Raw genomic sequence first — 20,045 nt, 5'->3', positions numbered from 1 at the left:
AGTGTGTGTGAGTGAGTCTGAGTGTGTGAGTCAGTGAGTGTGTGTGAGAGTCAGTGAGTGTGTGTGAGTGTGTGAGAGTCAGTGAGTGTGTGTGAGTCTGTGTGTGTGTAAGACTCAGTGTGAGTGTGTGTGTGAGAGAGAGTCAATGAGTATGTGTATGAGTCTGTGTGTGAGAATCAGTGAGTGTGTGTGAGATTCTGTGTGTGAGAGAGTCAGGAAGTGGGTGTGAGTGTCAGTGAGTGTGTATTGTTTGTGTGTGAGTGAGTGTGTGAGTGTGAGAGTTAGTGAGTGAGTGTATGTGTGTCAGTGAGTGTGTGTCAGTGAGTCAGTGAGTGTGTGTGAGTTAGTGATGGTGTGTGTGAGAGTTAGTGATGGTGTGTGTGAGAGTCAGTGAGTGTGTGTGTGAGAGTCAGTGAATGTGTGTGAGTCTGTGAGTGTATGCGTAAGTGTGTGAGTCAGTGAGAATGTGTGTGTGTGAGTAAGTGAGTGTGTGTGAGTCAGTGACTGGTGATTGTGTGTGTGTGTGAGTGTGAGAATGTGAGTGTCAGTGAATGTGTCTGTGTGTGTGAGCATGTGTGTGTATGCGTCAGTGAGTGTCTGTATGTGTGAGAGAGACAGGGTCAGTGAGTGTGTTGAGTGAGTGTGTGTGTGGGTGAGAATCAGTGTGTGTGTGAGAGGGTCAGTGAGTGTGCTTGAGTGTGTGTGTGTGTGAGAGAGGGTCAGTGAGTGTGCTTGAGTGTGTGTGTGTGAGAGGGTCAGTGAGTGTGCTTGAGTGTGTATATGTGTGTGTGTGAGAGGGTCAGTGAGTGTGCTTGAGTGTGTGTGTGTGTGTGTGAGGGTCAGTGAGTGTGCTTGAGTGTGTGTGTGGGTGTGAGAGGGTCAGTGAGTGTGTTGAGTGTGTGTGTGAGAGAGGGTCAGTGAGTGTGTTGAGTGTGTGTTTGTGGGTGAGAATCTGTGAGTGTGTGTGTGTGTGAGAGAGGGTCAGTGAGTGTGTTGAGTGTGTGTGTGGGTGTGAGAGGGTCAGTGAGTGTGCTTGAGTGTGTGTGTGGGTGTGAGAGGGTCAGTGAGTGTGTTGAGTGTGTGTGTGAGAGAGGGTCAGTGAGTGTGTTGAGTGTGTGTGTGGGTGTGAGAGGGTCAGTGAGTGTGCTTGAGTGTGTGTGTGGGTGTGAGAGGGTCAGTGAGTGTGTTGAGTGTGTGTGTGAGAGAGGGTCAGTGAGTGTGTTGAGTGTGTGTTTGTGGGTGAGAATCAGTGTGTCTGTGTGTGTGTGTGAAAGGGTCAGTGAGTGTGCTTGAGTGCGTGTATGGGTGAGAATCAGTGTGTGTGTGAGAGAGGGTCAGTGAGTGTGCTTGAGTGTGTGTGTGGGTGAGAATCAGTGTGTGTGTGAGAGAGGGTCAGTGAGTGTGCTTGAGTGTGTGTGTGGGTGAGAATCAGTGTGTGTGTGAGAGAGGGTCAGTGAGTGTGCTTGAGTGTGTGTGTGGGTGAGAATCAGTGTGTGTGTGTGTGTGTGAGAGGGTCAGTGAGTGTGTTGAGTGTGTGTGTGGGTGAGAATCAGTGTGTGTGTGTGTGTGTGTGTGAATCAGTGTGAGTGTGTAAGAGGGTCAGTGAGTGTGTTGAGTGTGTGTGTGGGTGAGAATCAGTGTGTGTGTGTGTGTGTGAGAGGGTCAGTGAGTGTGTTGAGTGTGTGTGTGCTTGAGTGTGTGTGTGTGAATCAGTGTGAGTGTGTGAGAGGGTCAGTGAGTGTGTTGAGTGTGTGCGTGGGTGAGAATCAGTGTGTGTGTGTGTGTGTGTGAGAGGGTCAGTGAGTGTGTGTGTGTGTTAGAGAGGGTCCGTGAGTGTGTTGAGTGTGTGTGTGGGTGAGAATCAGTGTGTGTGTGAGAGAGGGTCAGTGAGTGTGCTTGAGTGTGTGTGTGGGTGAGAATCAGTGTGTGTGTGTGTGTGAGAGGGTCAGTGAGTGTGTTGAGTGTGTGTGTGGGTGAGAATCAGTGTGTGTATGTGTGTGAATCAGTGTGAGTGTGTAAGAGGGTCAGTGAGTGTGTTGAGTGTGTGTGTGGGTGAGAATCAGTGTGTGTGTGTGTGTGTGTGTGAGAGGGTCAGTGAGTGTGTTGAGTGTGTGTGTGGATGAGAATCAGTGTGTGTGTGTGTATCAGTGTGAGTGTGTGAGAGGGTCAGTGAGTGTGTTGAGTGTGTGCGTGGGTGAGAATCAGTGTGTGTGTGTGTGTGTGAGAGGGTCAGTGAGTGTGTGTGTGTGTGTGTGGGTGAGAATCAGTGTGTGTGTGTGTGTGTGTGTGTGTGAATCAGTGTGAGTGTGTAAGAGGGTCAGTGAGTGTGTTGAGTGTGTGTGTGTGTGAGAATCAGTGTGTGTGTGTGTGTGAGAGGGTCAGTGAGTGTGTTGAGTGTGTGTGTGGATGAGAATCAGTGTGTGTGTGTGTGTGTGTGTGTGAATCAGTGTGAGTGTGTGAGAGGGTCAGTGAGTGTGTTGAGTGTGTGCGTGGGTGAGAATCAGTGTGTGTGTGTGTGTGTGAGAGGGTCAGTGAGTGTGTGTGTGTGTGAGAGAGGGTCCGTGAGTGTGTTGAGTGTGTGTGTGGGTGAGAATCAGTGTGTGTGTGTGAGAGAGTCTGTGTGTGTGTGTGTGTGTGTGTGTGAGGGTGAGGGGTTGAAAGCCGAGGGGAGAGTGTGAGGGGGTGGGAGCAGGATCAGAGGAGGAGTGTGTGGGGGTGAGGATGGAGAGGGGGGTGGGGGGCAGGAATGGAGGGGGAGGGGGAGTGTGAGGGGGTGAGGATGGAGAGGGGAGGGTGGGGGGCAGGAATGGAGGGGGAGGGGGAGGGGGAGGGGGAGTGTGAGGGGGTGAGGATGGAGAGGGGAGGGTGGGGGGCAGGAATGGAGGGGGAGGGGGAGGGGGAGGGGGAGGGGGAGTGTGAGGGGGTGAGGATGGAGAGGGGAGGGTGGGTGGGCAGGAATGGAGGGGGAGGGCGAGGAAGCGATGATGGAGTGGGGAAGGTGAGGGGATGGGGATACAGGAGGGAGGGGGAGGGGCAGGGATGGAGAGGGGAGGGGGAGGGGCAGGGATGGAGGGGGGAGGGGGAGGGGGAGGGTGGGGGGCAGGGATGGACGGGGGAGGGGGAGGGGAGGGGGAGGGTGGGGGGCAGGGATGGACGGGGGAGGGGGAGGAAGCGATGATGGAGTGGGGAAGGTGAGGGGATGGGGATACAGGAGGGAGAGGGAGGGGCAGGGATGGAGGAGGGAGGGGGAGGGTGGGGGGCAGGGATGGACGGGGAGGGGGAGGGGGAGGGTGGGGGGCAGGGATGGACGGGGGAGGGGGAGGGGGAGGGGGAGGGTGGGGGGCAGGGATGGACGGGGGAGGGGGAGGAAGCGATGATGGAGTGGGGAAGGTGAGGGGATGGGGATACAGGAGGGAGGGGGAGGGGCAGAGATGGAGGAGGGAGGGGGAGGGGCAGGGATGGAGGAGGGAGGGGGAGGGGGAGGGTGGGGGGCAGGGATGGACGGGGGGCAGGGGTTACAGAAGAGTGCAGTCGATGAGCCGAATGGCCTGAGTTTGTTTGATATGAATGCTGCACAGGAGAGCAGACAGCACTGACTTGTCGATCTCACCAGGGGGCAGTACTAGATGGGTCTCTGTGGTCAGACAAGAATAACTGAAATGGGCAGAGTAGGAACTGTATCCAGTAAATGAGAGGAGGAGTGATCCCAGACTCAATTAACTCCTTCTGTGTTGTGGTGCAGTGGCAGGGTCCCTACCTCTGAGCCCAGGAGCCTGACTTCACGTGCCAGTGGCTCCAGGGAAATGCAGGAACATTGATGAACAGACTGATTAAAATAACTACAAAGTTAACACGCTTCCTGGTTAAAAATACAACGCATGTTTCCTTAAAGGAGCAGGGCTGATGATCATGGCAGTAGTCACTGGGCATTAACCTTTCAGTGAAATCCGGCTCAGCACCAATCCAGGCTGAATCAATCAATTACAGTTTCGGTGTTACATAAACTTCAGCTCATCCCAAAATCTATGACCCATGTGTCCCAGCTCACACTGAGTCCTGTTCCCTCCTCGTCCCCGTGCTCTCTGAGACTAACACTTCCCCACCTCTGTATCCATCTACACCCCCCCCCCCCCGTCTCAGTAACCTCCTCCAATCCACACCCGACTGAGAATCAGTATGTTGGGTCTGTGTGTGTGTGTGTTTGAGCCCGTACCCCAAAAAGAGTCAGTGTGTGTGTCTGTGAGAGAGCCTGTACCCCAGTGAGAGTCTGTGTGTGTGTGTGTGTGAGAGAGCCTGTACCCCAGTGAGAGTCTGTGTGTGTGTGTGTGAGAGAGCCTGTACCCCAGTGTGTGTGAGAGAGAGCCCGTATCCCAGTGAGAGTCTGTATGTGTGTGTGTGTGTGTGAGAGAGCCTGTACCCCAGTGAGAGTCTGTGTGTGTGTGTGTGTGAGCCTGTACCCCAGTGAGAGTCTGTGTGTGTGTGTGTGAGAGAGCCTGTACCCCAGTGTGTGTGAGAGAGAGCCCGTATCCCAGTGAGAGTCTGTATGTGTGTGTGTGTGTGTGAGAGAGCCTGTACCCCAGTGTGTGTGAGAGAGAGCCCGTACCCCAGTGAGAGTCTGTATGTGTGTGTGTGTGTGTGAGAGAGCCTGTACCCCAGTGTGTGTGAGAGAGAGCCCGTACCCCAGTGAGAGTCAGTGTGTGTGTGTGTGTGTGAGCCCGTACCCCAGTGAGAGTCAGTGTATGTCTGTGTCTGTGTGTGTGTCTGTGTCCTGTGTGTCTGTGTGTGTGTGTCCTCTGTGTGTGTGTGTGTCCTCTGTGTGTGTGTGTGTCTGTGTCCTGTGTGTGTGTGTGTGTGTGTCCTCTGTGTGTGTGTGTGTGTATATGTGTCAGCCCTGACCCTAACGTTCCCTCAGTCACCCCCACAGGGGTCAGCTTGGCTTTCAGGCGGGTGGACTCAGGGAAAGTGATGGGCATGGATAGATTCCCCGGCTCTGCACTTAGATCTGGTGGGAGTATTTGCTGACATCTTTCACCACTCCTGACTACGACCTGAAGTCCCCTCCTGCTTCAAAAAGACCAACATCATCCTGGTGCCAAAAATCCCTCATGCAGCATGCCTCAATGACTCCAGCTCAGTGGCTCTGACCTCCAACATTATGGGAGTGCTTCCAGAGGTTAGTCAGAGCTCACATCAACTCCAGCCTTCCAGCCTGCCTCAATCCCCTGCAATTCACCTCCAGTCAGAAAGGTCCATGGCCGACACCATCTTCCTGCCCCTGCATTCATCCCTGGAATGTCTCGGACTTACTGACTACAGCTCCTCTTTCAACACCATCATTCCAAACTAATCTCCAAACTCTGAGACCAGGTCTCTGCTTCATCCCCGGCAACTAGATCTTCGACTTCCTGATGCACAGCCCACGAACAGTGAGAATAGGCAGCACCAGCTCCCTCATGATAACCTTCAACAGCAGCACCCCACAGGCTGTGTACCCAACCTCTTACTATACCCCATTATACATCCATGGCTGTGCAGGCAAACACTGTCCTAACTCCATCCACAGCTTCGCTGACGACACCATCGCTGTAGGCCTGAGACAGAGTGCTTGGTGGTGTGGTATCAAGAGAACAAGCTCACCCTCAACATCAGCAAAACAGAAGATCTGGTCATTAACTTCAGGAAGCAAGGTGGATGGTACGTCGCTGTCTATATCATTGGAGATGGTGGAGACGGGTGCGAGCGTCAAGCTCCTCGGATCACCTGGTCCATCCACGTTGATGCTACAATCAAGAATGGACAGCAATGTCTCTACTTCCTCGGGCAGCTATGGAAATTCAGTATGTCCATAAAGACTCTTACCAATTTTTGCAGAAAGGCACCATTTTATCTGGATGCATCACGGTTTGGTATGGCTTGGTCCTCTGCCCAGGACCATGAGAAATTACAGGGAGCTGTGAACCCAGCCTAGTATATCACGTAAACCAGCCTCCTAGCCACTGACTCCATCTACACTTCCCACTGCCTCAACATCATCAAAATAAACTCATGAGGGGCATGGATCGGGTGAATGGTGGGGGTTGTTTTCCCTAGCATGGGGGCATAGTTTTAAGGTTAAAGGAGAAAGGTTTTAACAAAGACATGAGGGGCAAATCTTTTACCCAGAGGGTGGTCTGTGTGTGGAGTGAACTTCCTGAGGGAGTGGTGGGCGTGGGTACATTTGGATAAGGACCTAGATAGGAAAGGGTTGGAGGGATATGGGCCAGGAGCAGGCCGCTGGGGCTAGTTTAGTTTGGGATTAGGGTCAGCATGGACCGGTTGGGCCGAATGGTCTGTTTCCGTGCTGTCTGACTCTATGACTGGATATTAAAGTTGATCTCTCTCTCTCTCTGCCCCTTCTCTGTAGCTGTAACACTATATGCTGCATTCTGTTTTATTATCCTGTTGTACTTATGTAAGGTATGATTTGTCTGCATAGCACACAAAACAAAGCTTTTCTGTATGTGTAACAAGAATAAATCACATCAACTCAAACCTTAAACAGTGTGGTTCTATCTGCACCCTTCCTGTTCACAGGAACCTGTGCAGGCTCTCTGGAAATTTGAAAGTGCAAATCTATCTACTGTATCTCTCACCAGCTCCTACAATCCTCCGAGATACAATTTATCCTGTTCAGGGATCTTACCAACTCTTGTTCTATTTACATTTTAATGTAATGAGATCAGGAGCTGAGTGACCCTGGGGGAGCCCAAACTGGGCATCACCGAGCAGGTTATTTCTGACAGGTGCTGCTTGGTAGCTCTGTTGGTGACCCCTTCCATCACTTTACTGATGACCGACACCTCATTCTCAGGTCTGCCTGATGCGGTACCTGACATACCCTCCTGAACTCTCCATTGAACCAGGCCTGATGGTTATGGTTGAAGTGGTGTTATGCCAGACCATGAGGTTCCAGATTGTGCTGGAGGACAGTTCTGCTGCTGGTGATGGCCCACAGCACCTCATGGATGCCTAGTCTTGAGCTGCTAGATCGGTTCGATGTCTGTCCCATGGAGCACAGTGATAGTGCAACACAACACGATGGAGGGTATTCTCAATGTGAAGGTGGGACTTTATCTCCACACGGACAGTGCGGGGGTCACTCTTACCGATACTGTCATGGACAGATACACCTGCAGCCAGCAGGTTGGGAAGGAGGAGGTCAGGAATGTAATTTCCCTCTTGTTGGTTCCCTCACGACCTGCCGCAGACCCAGTCTAGCAGCTGTGTCCTATAGGACCCGACCAGCTCCATCAGTAATGCTGCTGCCGAGTCACTCTTGGTGGGGGGACACTGAAATCCCCCATCCAGGGGGCATTCTGTGCCCTCACCACCCTCAGTGCCTCCTCCAAATCAGTGCTATCCAACTTGTTTTAAGTGCAAGATTATTTTTTGGATTGAAGTATAACTCAGATCTACCCTGAAGAAAATATTGGGGAAAGAGTTTTGTTGCGGTGCTGTATAATTCTAAAACCTTGCCAGATAGAAGACGCATTTTCACCTCGGTCTCAGTGTGACACCTGTGTTTGCACATTATCTCCCAGGACTTTGTGGGATGGGCTGTGGTTTGAGACTGGGATTCGGATATGATTCCCTTCATTAGGGAGAGATACTATCTCACAGAAGTATGTGGAGTCATTGGAAGCTTTCACTGTCAAACCACAGAATCAGAGGTGTGTGTGTTTTGCATTGCTTACATGCTGATAAACATTGCCCTCCCTTGATCTGATTTCAGCTCAAATACAGTTTGCATATAACCATCTCTATTTCAAACCTGCTGCTCTGTAAATCAATGGAATATGGTTAGGAGAGAAACGTGATGCTTTGTTCCATCACATGTCACCTCAGAGTACAACAGGATCTGGACCAGATGGGCCAATGGGCTGAGGAGTGGCAGATGGAGTTTAATTCAGATAAATGCGAGGTGCTGCATTTTGGGAAAGCAAATCTTAGCAGACTTATACACTTAATGGTAAGGTCCTAGGGAGTGTTGCTGAACAAAGAGACCTTGAAGTGCAGGTTCATGGCTCCTTGAAAGTGGAGTCGCAGGTAGATAGGATAGTGAAGAAGGTGTTTGGTATGCTTTCCTTTATTGGTCAGAGTATTGAGTACAGGAGTTGGGAGGTCATGTTGCAGCTGTACAGGACATTGGTTAGGCCACTGTTGGAATATTGCATGCAATTCTGGTCTCCTTCCTATCGCAAAGATATTGTGAAACTTGAAAGGGTTCAGAAACGATTTACAAGGATGTTGCCAGGGTTGGAGGATTTGAGCTACAGGGAGAGGCTGAACAGGCTGGGGCTGTTTTCCCTGGAGCTTCGGGGGCTGAGGGGTGACCTTACAGAGGTTTATAAAATCATGAGGGGCATGGATAGGGTAAATAGACAAAGTCTTTTCCCTGGGGTCAGGGAGTCCAGAACTAGAGGGCACAGGTTTGGGGTGAGAGGGGAAAGATATAAAAGGGACCTAAGGGGCAACCTTTTCACACAGAGGGTGGTACATGTATGGAATGAGCTGCCAGAGGAAGTGATGGAGGCTGGTACAATTGCAACATTTAAGAGGCATTTGGATGGGTATATGAATAGGAAGGGTTTGGAGGGATATGGGCCGGGTGCTGGCAGGTGGGACTAGATTGGATTGGGATATCTGGGTCAGTATGGACGGGTTGGACCGAAGGGTCTGTTTCCGTGCTGTACATCTCTGTGACTCAATTGTCTAATAAATTCCTCTGCTAACGTCCTCGGGGGTGCACAGAGATTTTCTGGGAGTTTCAGTGCTCTTCGCCTTTGTATTCTGTAGTAATTTATTCTGAGGCAGGAAGTGTTGTGGTGTTTTACTGAACTGGGGAGGTGGGGGGAGGGGGAACCACAGACCCAATTCCAATTTGAAATACATGCCCACCTGGTCTTGCTTTTTAAAGATCCTGCCCTTTCCCTGTGGTTCAGCTCATTCAGATTTCACGTTGCGATTGTAAAGGAGTCACACATTGACTCATAGCTCACTGTGCGCTTCATTCATAGATTTCAGAAAGTGACAGTCTCAGGGATCAGGTGTAAAACTCTTCGCACGACCCTCCTGTCAGTCTGGGGTCAGGATTGAAACAAGCCGAGCTGAAGGGCTTTTGTTCGAATCAAGTTTACAATCTTAACAGCAACTTTGTCCTGGTCTCCCCCTTACAGGAAGGATATTATTGAGCTGGACAGTGTTCAGAAGGTATTCACCAGGATGTTGCCGGGAGGTTGAGAGATGATCTTGTAACGGTTTATAAAATCATGAGGGGTACAGACAGGGTTAATGGGAGGTGTCTTGTCCCCAGCGTGTGGGATTTCAAGACTGGGGGGGGGGGTGCACATTTTGAAGGTGAGAGGAGAGAGATTTAAAAAAGACATGAGGGGCAAATCTTTTACCCAGAGGGTGGTCTGTGTGTGGAGTGAACTGCCTGAGGGAGTTGGGGGTGTGGGTACATTTGGATCAGGACCTGGGTAGGAAAGGGTTGGAGGGAGATGGGCCAGGAGCAGGCAGCTGGGACTAGTTTAGTTTGGGCTTAGGGTCAGCACAGACTGGTTGGGCTGACTGGTCTGTTTCCCTGCTGTAGGACTCTATGACGCTATTAGGAAAGTCCATCACTTTACTCACTAACACTTGGTGCTGGGTAACACAGTACAAACGGATAAAAGAGGGAAAATCAGTAACATTTCTGCAACACCTGACAAAGCCAGCATTGACACGAAGCCTGGCTGGTGTGCTGGAAACCAATTTCTGGTTTGTAACATCTCTCCCAAGCACGTACCTTTTGAATTCCTTGTAGATATCCTTGCTCTCTCTTTAAGGGTGAGATGATTTTCTTTAGTTGTTATGTCCTTAGAAACCACGTGCACAAAAACATTGGGCTGATCCATGCCCTTCATCTCAATGGGTTCATCGAACTGCAGTGAGGCACATTCTAAGTCCTTCAGGTCCTGCTGTAGTTGCCACAAGGCGTCTTCAGACAAGGATTCTAGTTGCCTTCCGTCTGTCGGAGCACCGAGTACAATTCGCATGATGGCTGCAATTATTTCTTCTCTGTTCTTTGAGTCATCAAATCCCTACATCAGGCCATTCAGCCCATCTAGTCTTTAAATAAAGAAACAGCTGTAGTCACAAGAATTGCTCCTTTCATCATACAAGTGAAATGACGCCTCTGCTCCTGTGCTGCTGCCAGTTTAGAAAATAGATACGTTTTCAAAACAGTTTACCACTTCCTTCACCTGAAACACATTTTTCAAGAGAAATCTCTCCTTGAGTTTATCGTCCATCATCGTGTTCCAAATGCCTCCTTTTTATTGAGTGATAATGTTTGGTGATGGAAGAGGGAAATGCTGGGATCATTGATGGTTGCAGACAGAAGTTCATTTTCCTGTGACATGTGAAAGTTGTACATTTTGGATTTTGCGTCTAGTGGTCAGGGTTTGTCGCTGGTCGCAGTTGGTTCCCCTGGAATCGGAGATGACCTTCTGTCGCTAGTCACACTGCAGCTTAGCACTGGAACATTCATAATGCTGCTGCTGGGGTGGGGGAGGGTCACAGTAGAATGGGGATGGGGGAGGTCACTCTGCAATTGCGACTTGTTTTCGGGACTGCGAGCCAGCTCGCGAGGCTCAGATTCCGGGTGTGGGATGCAGCAGTGTACACTGGAACTTTTCCCAAGTCCTGCTCAGACCCGTTAGCTGGTGAACGAAGAGAGCCTCAGGTCCCAGGTCCCAGAAGGTGGCCTGGCCTTGGGGTGTTAGAATGAAGGGCAGCTCTTGCAGAGAGTCCTCACGGTGTTGATGGGCTGAGTGGCCTCCGGTGCCTCTGGTTCTGTAACATACCAGTTTCACACATCAACTCTGTCTGCATCAAACTGGAACATGGTGCGACAAATTGGGAAACTCCAATTCTGGCTGGGAGGGAATGAATCCCTGCCCGTGTTTAACCTGGTGCAGTGAGACTTCATGGGGTCCACAGTCAATGTTGAGGACTCGCAGGTCAACTCCCTCCCCACTGGCCTGCTAACCATTCAGTGGTTAGCACTGCTGCCTCCCAGCACCAGGGACCCGGGTTCGATCCCACCCTCAGGCAACTGTCTGTGTGGAGTTTGCACATTGTCCCCCGCCCCCCACCCCACCCCACCCCACCCCCCCAATGTCGGTGTGGGTTTCCTCCAGGTGCTCCATATGCCACCCACAACCCAAAGGACGTGCAGGTTAGGGTGGAGCAGCCATGTGAAATTGTCCCATATTGTCCAGGGATGTGCAGGTTAGGGTGGGTTGGCCGTGGGAAATTGTCCCACAGAGCCCAGGGATGTGCAGGTTAGGGTGGATTGGCCGTGGGAAATTGTCCCATAGTGTCCAGGGATGTGCAGGTTAGGGTGGATTGGCCATGGGAAATTGTCCCATAGTGCCCAGGGATGTGCAGGTTAGGGTGGATTGGCCATGGGAAATTGTCCCATAGTGCCCAGGGATGTGCAGGTTAGGGTGGATTGGCCATGGGAAAGTGTCCCATAGTGCCCAGGGATGTGCAGGTTAGGGTGGACTGGCCGTGGGAAATTGTCCCATAGTGCCCAGGGATGTGCAGGTTAGGGTGGATTGGCCGTGGGAAATTGTCCCATAGTGCCCTGGGATGTGCAGGTTAGGGTGGATTGGCCGTGGGAAATTGTCCCATAGTGTCCAGGGATGTGCAGGTTAGGGTGGATTGGCCGTGGGAAATTGTCCCATAGTGTCCAGGGATGTGCAGGTTAGGGTGGATTGGCCCTGGGAAATTGTCCCATAGTGCCCAGGGATGTGCAGGTTAGGGTGGATTGGCCCTGGGAAATTGTCCCATAGTGCCCAGGGATGTGCAGGTTAGGGTGGATTGGCCGTGGGAAATTGTCCCATAGTGCCCAGGGATGTGCAGGTTAGGGTGGACTGGCCGTAGGAAATGCCAAGTTATAGGGTAGTGGGGTGGGTCTGGGTGGGATGCTCTTTGCAGGGTGAGTGTGGATCCGATGAGCTGAATGGCCTGCTTCCACTCTGTGGGAAAGCTCTGACTGCATACACTAAATCCCCTCCTCATGTCTCTGTTGGTGGGACAGGAAGCAGATGCAGCAGTAGCTGACTGAGATTGAACTCTGCCTCATTCCTCCATTCTGGTTTGGGGGTAGAGGAGAGGGATAGTGAGGGGATATGGCACTGGCTTAATACGGGAATTCGGCTACATTCAGCAAGGTCACTTACCAACACACTTCAATCTGAGGATGTATCGAGGGTGGTCTGGCACAGACCAATGGCAATGCAGTATCTGTCCGCAACATCACTCAGCCTTACTCTACCATCGCTCCGGCTCCATACATCACCCTCTCAGCTCCATACATCACCCTCTCCAGCTCCATACATCACCCTCTCCAGCTCCATACATCACCCTCTCCAGCTCCATACATCACCCTCTCCAGCTCCATACATCACCCTCTCCAGCCCCATACATCACCCTCTCCGGCTCCATACATCACCCTCTCCGGCTCCATACATCACCCTCTCCAGCTCCATACATCACCCTCTCCAGCCCCATACATCACCCTCTCCGGCTCCATACATCACCCTCTCCAGCTCCATACATCACCCTCTCCAGCTCCATACATCACCCTCTCCAGCCCCATACATCACCCTCTCCGGCTCCATACATCACCCTCTCCAGCTCCATACATCACCCTCTCCAGCCCCATACATCACCCTCTCCGGCTCCATACATCACCCTCTGCAGCTCCATACATCACCCTCTCCAGCTCCATACATCACCCTCTGCAGCTCCATACATCACCCTCTCCAGCTCCATACATCACCCTCTCAGCTCCATACATCACCCTCTCCGGCTCCATACATCATCCTCTCCAGCTCCATACATCACCCTCTCCAGCTCCATACATCACCCTCTCAGCTCCATACATCACCCTCTCCAGATCCATACATCACTTTCTCCAGATCCATACATCACCCTCTCCGGCTCCATACATCACCCTCTCCAGCTCCATACATCACCCTCTCCAGCTCCATACATCACCCTCTCCAGCTCCATACATCACCCTCTCCAGCTCCATACATCACCCTCTCCAGCTCCATACATCACCCTCTCTGGCTCCATACATCACTCTCTACAGCCCCATATATCACCCTCTCAGATCCATACATCACCTTCTCCAGCTCCATACATCACTCTCTCCGGCTCCATACATCACCCTCTCTGGCTCCATAAATTACCCTCTCCAGCTCCATACATCCCCCTCTCTGCCTCCATACATCACTCTCTCCAGATCCATACATCACCGTCTCCAGCTCCATATATCACCCACTCCAGCTCCATACATTACCGTCTCCAGCTCCATATATCATCCTCTCCAGCTCCATACATCACCCTCTCCAGCTCCATACGTCACCCGCTCCGGCTCCATACATGATCCTCTCCAGCTCCATACATCACCCTCTCAGCTCCATACATTACCCTCTCCTGCTCCATACATCACCCTCTCCAGCTCCATACATCACCCTCTCCGGCTCCATACATCACCCTCTCCGGCTCCATACATCACCCTCTCCAGCTCCATACATCACCCTCTCCAGCTCCATACATCACTCTCTCCGGCTCCATACATCACCCTCTCCAGCTCCATACATCACCCTCTCCAGCTCCATACATCACCCTCTCCGGCTCCATACATCACCCTCTCCAGCTCCATATGTCACCCTCTCCGGCTCCATACATCACCCTCTCCAGCTCCATACATCACCCTCTCAGCTCCATACATCACCCTCTCCAGCTCCATACATCACCCTCTCCAGCTCCATACATCACCCTCTCCAGCTCCATACATCACCCTCTCAGCTCCATACATCACCCTCTCCAGCCCCATACATCACCCTCTCCGGCTCCATACATCACCCTCTCCGGCTCCATACATCACCCTCTCCAGCTCCATACATCACCCTCTCAGCTCCATACATCACCCTCTCCAGCTCCATACATCACCCTCTCCAGCTCCATACATCACCCTCTCCAGCTCCATACATCACCCTCTCCAGCTCCATACATCACCCTCTCAGCTCCATACATCACCCTCTCCAGCTCCATACATCACCCTCTCAGCTCCATACATCACCCTCTCCTGCTCCATACATCACCCTCTCCAGCTCCATACATCACCCTCTCCAGCTCCATACATCACCCTCTCCAGCTCCATACATCACCCTCTCAGCTCCATACATCACCCTCTCCAGCTCCATACATCACCCTCTCCTGCTCCATACATCACCCTCTCCAGCTCCGTACATCACCCTCTCCAGCTCCATACGTCACCCTCTCCGGCTCCATACATCACCCTCTCCGGCTCCATACATCACTCTCTCCGGCTCCATACATCACCCTCTCCAGCTCCATATATCACCCTCTCTGGCTCCATACATCACTCTCTCCAGCTCCATACATCACCCTCTCTGGCTCCATACATCACCCTCTCCGGCTCCATACATCACCCTCTCCAGCTCCATACATCACCCTCTCCGGCTCCATACATCACCCTCTCCAGCTCCATACATCACTCTCTCCAGCTCCATACATCACCCTCTCTGGCTCCATACATCACCCTCTCCGGCTCCATACATCATCCTCTCCAGCTCCATACATCACCCTCTCTGGCTCCATACATCACCCTCTCCAGCTCCATACATCACTCTCTCCAGCTCCATACATCACCCTCTCCGGCTCCATACATCACCCTCTCCAGCTCCATATATCACCCTCTCCGGCTCCATACATCACCCTCTCCAGCTCCATATATCACCCTCTCTGGCACCATACATCACCCTCTCCGGCTCCATACATCACCCTCTCCAGCTCCATACATCACCCTCTCCGGCTCCATACATCACTCTCTCCGGCTCCATACATCACCCTCTCCAGCTCCATATATCACCCTCTCTGGCACCATACATCACCCTCTCCGGCTCCATACATCACCCTCTCCAGCTCCATACATCACCCTCTCCAGCTCCATACATCACCCTCTCCAGCTCCATACGTCACCCTCTCCGGCTCCATACATCACCCTCTCCAGCTCCATATATCACCCTCTCTGGCACCATACATCACCCTCTCCAGCTCCATACATCACTCTCTCCAGCTCCATACATCACCCTCTCCGGCTCCATACATCACCCTCTCCAGCTCCATACATCACTCTCTCTGGCACCATACATCACCCTCTCCAGCTCCATACATCACCCTCTCCGGCTCCATACATCACTCTCTCCGGCTCCATACATCACCCTCTCCAGCTCCATACATCACCCTCTCCAGCTCCATACATCACTCTCTCCAGCTCCATACATCCCCCTCTCTGCCTCCATACATCACTCTCTCCAGATCCATACATCACCGTCTCCAGCTCCATATATCACCCACTCCAGCTCCATACATTACCGTCTCCAGCTCCATATATCACTCTCTCCAGATCCATACATCACTCTCTCCAGCTCCATACGTCACCCTCTCAGCTCCATACATTACCCTCTCCGGCTCCATACATCACCCTCTCCGGCTCCATACATCACCCTCTCCAGCTCCATACATCACCCTCTCCGGCTCCATACATCACCCTCTCCAGCTCCATACATCACCCTCTCCAGCTCCATACATCACCCTCTCCGGCTCCATACATCACCCTCTCTAGCTCCATACATCACCCTCTCCGGCTCCATACATTACCCTCTCCGGCTCCATACATCACCCTCTCCAGCTCCATACATCACCGTCTCCAGCTCCATATATATCCTCTCCAGCTCCATACATCACCCTCTCCAGCTCCATACATCATCCTTTCCAGCTCCATACATCACCCTCTCTGGCTCCATACATCACTCTCTCCAGCTCCATACATCATCCTCTCCAGCTCCATATATCACCGTCTCCAGCTCCATACATCACCCTCTCTGGCTCCATACATCACTCTCTCCAGCTCCATACGTCACCCTCTCCGGCTCCATACATGATCCTCTCCAGCTCCATACATCACCCTCTCAGCTCCATACATCACCCTCTCTGGCTCCATACATCACTCTCTCCAGCTCCATACGTCACCCTCTCCGGCTCCATACATGATCCTCTCCAGCTCCATACATCACCCTCTCAGCTCCATACATCACTCTCTCTGGCTCCATAAATTACCCTCTCCAGCTCCATATATCACCCTCTCCAGCTCCATACATCACTCTCTCCAGCTGCATACATCCCCCTCTCTGCCTCCATACATCACTCTCTCCAGATCCATACATCACCGTCTCCAGCTCCATATATCACCCACTCCAGCTCCATACATCCCCGTCTCCAGCTCCATATATCACTCTCTCCAGCTCCATACATCACTCTCTCCAGATCCATACATCACCGTCTCCAGCTCCATACATCACCCACTCCAGCTCCATACATCACTCTCTCCAGCTCCATACATCACACTCTCCAGCTCCATACATCACTCTCTCCAGCTCCATACATCCCCCTCTCTGCCTCCATACATCACTCTCTCCAGATCCATACATCACCGTCTCCAGCTCCATATATCACCCACTCCAGCTCTATACATTACCGTCTCCAGCTCCATATATCATCCTCTCCAGCTCCATACATCACTCTCTCCAGCTCCATACGTCACCCGCTCCGGCTCCATACATGATCCTCTCCAGCTCCATACATCACCCTCTCAGCTCCATACATTACCCTCTCCTGCTCCATACATCACCCTCTCCGGCTCCATACATCACCCTCTCCAGCTCCATACATCACCCTCTCCAGCTCCATACATCACCCTCTCAGCTCCATACATCCCCCTCTCTGCCTCCATACATCACTCTCTCCAGATCCATACATCACCCTCTCCAGCTCCGTACGTCACCCTCTCCAGCTCCATACATCACCCTCTCAGCTCCATACATCACCCTCTCCGGCTCCATACATCACCCTCTCTGGCTCCATACATCACTCTCTCCGGCTCCATACATCACCCTCTCCAGCTCCATATATCACCCTCTCTGGCACCATACATCACCCTCTCCAGCTCCATACATCACTCTCTCCAGATCCATACATCACCGTCTCCAGCTCCATATATCACCCACTCCAGCTCCATACATTACCGTCTCCAGCTCCATACATCACCCTCTCCAGCTCCATACATCACCCTCTCCGGCTCCATACATCACTCTCTCCGGCTCCATACATCACCCTCTCCAGCTCCATATATCACCCTCTCTGGCACCATACATCACCCTCTCCAGCTCCATACATCACTCTCTCCGGCTCCATACATCACCCTCTCCAGCTCCATATATCACCCTCTCTGGCACCATACATCACCCTCTCCAGCTCCATACATCACTCTCTCCAGATCCATACATCACCGTCTCCAGCTCCATATATCACCCACTCCAGCTCCATACATTACCGTCTCCAGCTCCATATATCACTCTCTCCAGCTCCATACATCACTCTCTCCAGGTCCATACATCACTCTCTCCAGCTCCATACGTCACCCTCTCAGCTCCATACATTACCCTCTCCGGCTCCATACATCACCCTCTCCAGCTCCATACATCACCCTCTCCGGCTCCATACGTCACCCTCTCCAGCTCCATACATCACCCTCTCCAGCTCCATACATCACCCTCTCTGGCTCCATACATCACCCTCTCCAGCTCCATACATCACCCTCTCCAGCTCCATACATCACCCTCTCCAGCTCCATACATCACCCTCTCTGGCTCCATACATCACCCTCTCCAGCTCCATACATCACCCTCTCCAGCTCCATACATCACCCTCTCCGGCTCCATACATCACCCTCTCCAGCTCCATACATCACCCTCTCCAGCTCCATACATCACCCTCTCAGCTCCATACATCACCCTCTCCAGCTCCATACATCACCCACTCCAGCTCCATACATCACCCTCTCCGGCTCCATACATCACTCTCTCCAGTTCCATACATCACCCTCTCCAGCTCCATACATCACCCACTCCAGCCCCATACATCACCCTCTCCGGCTCCATACATCACCCTCTCCAGCTCCATACGTCACCCTCTCCGGCTCCATACATCACCCTCTCCAGCTCCATATGTCACCCTCTCCGGCTCCATACATCACCCTCTCCAGATCCATACATCACCCTCTCCAGCTCCATACATCACCCTCTCCAGATCCATACATCACCCTCTCCAGCTCCATACATCACCCTCTCCAGCTCCATACATCATCCTCTCCAGCTCCATACATCACCCTCTCCAGCTCCATACATCACCCTCTCCAGCTCCATACATCACTCTCTCCGGCTCCATACATCACCCTCTCCAGATCCATACATCACTCTCTCCAGATCCATACATCACCCTCTCCGGCTGCATACATCACCCACTCCAGCTCCATCCATCACTCTCTCGAGCTCCATACATCACCCTCTCCAGCTCCATACGTCACCCTCTCCGGCTCCATACATCACCCTCTCCAGCTCCATACGTCACCCTCTCCGGCTCCATACATCACCCTCTCCAGCTCCATATGTCACCCTCTCTGGCTCCATACATCACCCTCTCCAGCTCCATACATCACCCTCTCCAGCTCCATATGTCACCCTCTCTGGCTCCATACATCACCCTCTCCAGATCCATACATCACCCTCTCCAGCTCCATACATCACACTCTCCAGCTCCATACATCACCCACTCCAGCTCCATACATCACCCTCTCCGGCTCCATACATCACCCTCTCCAGCTCCATACATCACCCTCTCCAGCTCCATACATCACCCTCTCTGGCTCCATACATCACCCTCTCCAGCTCCATACATCACTCTCTCCAGCTCCATACATCCCCCTCTCTGCCTCCATACATCACTCTCTCCAGCTCCATACATCACCGTCTCCAGCTCCATATATCACTCTCTCCAGCTCCATACATCACTCTCTCCAGATCCATACATCACTCTCTCCAGCTTCATACGTCACCCTCTCCAGCTCCATACATTACCCTCTCCGGCTCTATACATCACCCTCTCCGGCTCCATACATCACCCTCTCCAGCTCCATACATCACCCTCTCCAGATCCATACATCACCCTCTCCAGCTCAATACATCACCCTCTCCAGCTCCATACGTCACCCTCTCCGGCTCCATACATCACCCTCTCCAGCTCCATATGTCACCCTCTCTGGCTCCATACATCACCCTCTCCAGATCCATACATCACCCTCTCCGGCTCCATACATCACCCTCTCCAGATCCATACATCACCCTCTCCAGCTCCATACATCACCCTCTCCAGCTCCATACATCACCCTCTCCAGCTCCATATGTCACCCTCTCTGGCTCCATACATCACCCTCTCCAGATCCATACATCACCCTCTCCAGCTCCATACATCACCGTCTCAGCTCCATACATCACCCTCTCCAGCTCCATACGTCACCCTCTCCGGCTCCATACATCACCCTCTCCAGCTCCATATGTCACCCTCTCTGGCTCCATACATCACCCTCTCCAGCTCCATACATCACCGTCTCAGCTCCATACATCACCCTCTCCAGCTCCATACATCACCCTCTCTGGCTCCATACATCACCCTCTCCAGCTCCATACGTCACCCTCTCCGGCTCCATACATCACCCTCTCCAGCTCCATATGTCACCCTCTCTGGCTCCATACATCACCCTCTCCAGATCCATACATCACCCTCTCCGGCTCCATACATCACCCTCTCCGGCTCCATACATCACCCTCTCTGGCTCCATACATCACCCTCTCCAGCTCCATACGTCACCCTCTCCGGCTCCATACATCACCCTCTCCAGCTCCATATGTCACCCTCTCTGGCTCCATACATCACCCTCTCCAGATCCATACATCACCCTCTCCGGCTCCATACATCACCCTCTCCAGCTCCATACATCACCCACTCCAGCTCCATACATCACC

At 52.4% G+C, this 20,045-nt stretch overlaps 1 long non-coding RNA gene across 1 annotated transcript in view; it reads left to right on the top strand.

Annotated features, from left to right (window-relative positions):
• Positions 1-6,531, top strand: part of LOC148136192 (uncharacterized) — a 126,128-nt gene extending 119,597 nt beyond the window's left edge. The window contains exon 3 of the long non-coding RNA XR_015754662.1: positions 5,564-6,531. This is a non-coding gene — a long non-coding RNA (uncharacterized LOC148136192). The remainder of the gene's footprint in view (positions 1-5,563) is intronic.
• The last annotated feature ends 13,514 nt before the right edge of the window (positions 6,532-20,045 follow it).

Source organism: Chiloscyllium plagiosum, unplaced genomic scaffold (genome assembly GCF_037043375.1).
Source record: "Chiloscyllium plagiosum isolate Xiang-an unplaced genomic scaffold, Cpla_swu_hap1 HiC_scaffold_46, whole genome shotgun sequence".
Classification (NCBI taxonomy): domain Eukaryota; kingdom Metazoa; phylum Chordata; class Chondrichthyes; order Orectolobiformes; family Hemiscylliidae; genus Chiloscyllium; species Chiloscyllium plagiosum.
Note: the sequence above shows the minus strand (reverse complement) of the source record. Positions and strands in the feature narration are given on the sequence as shown.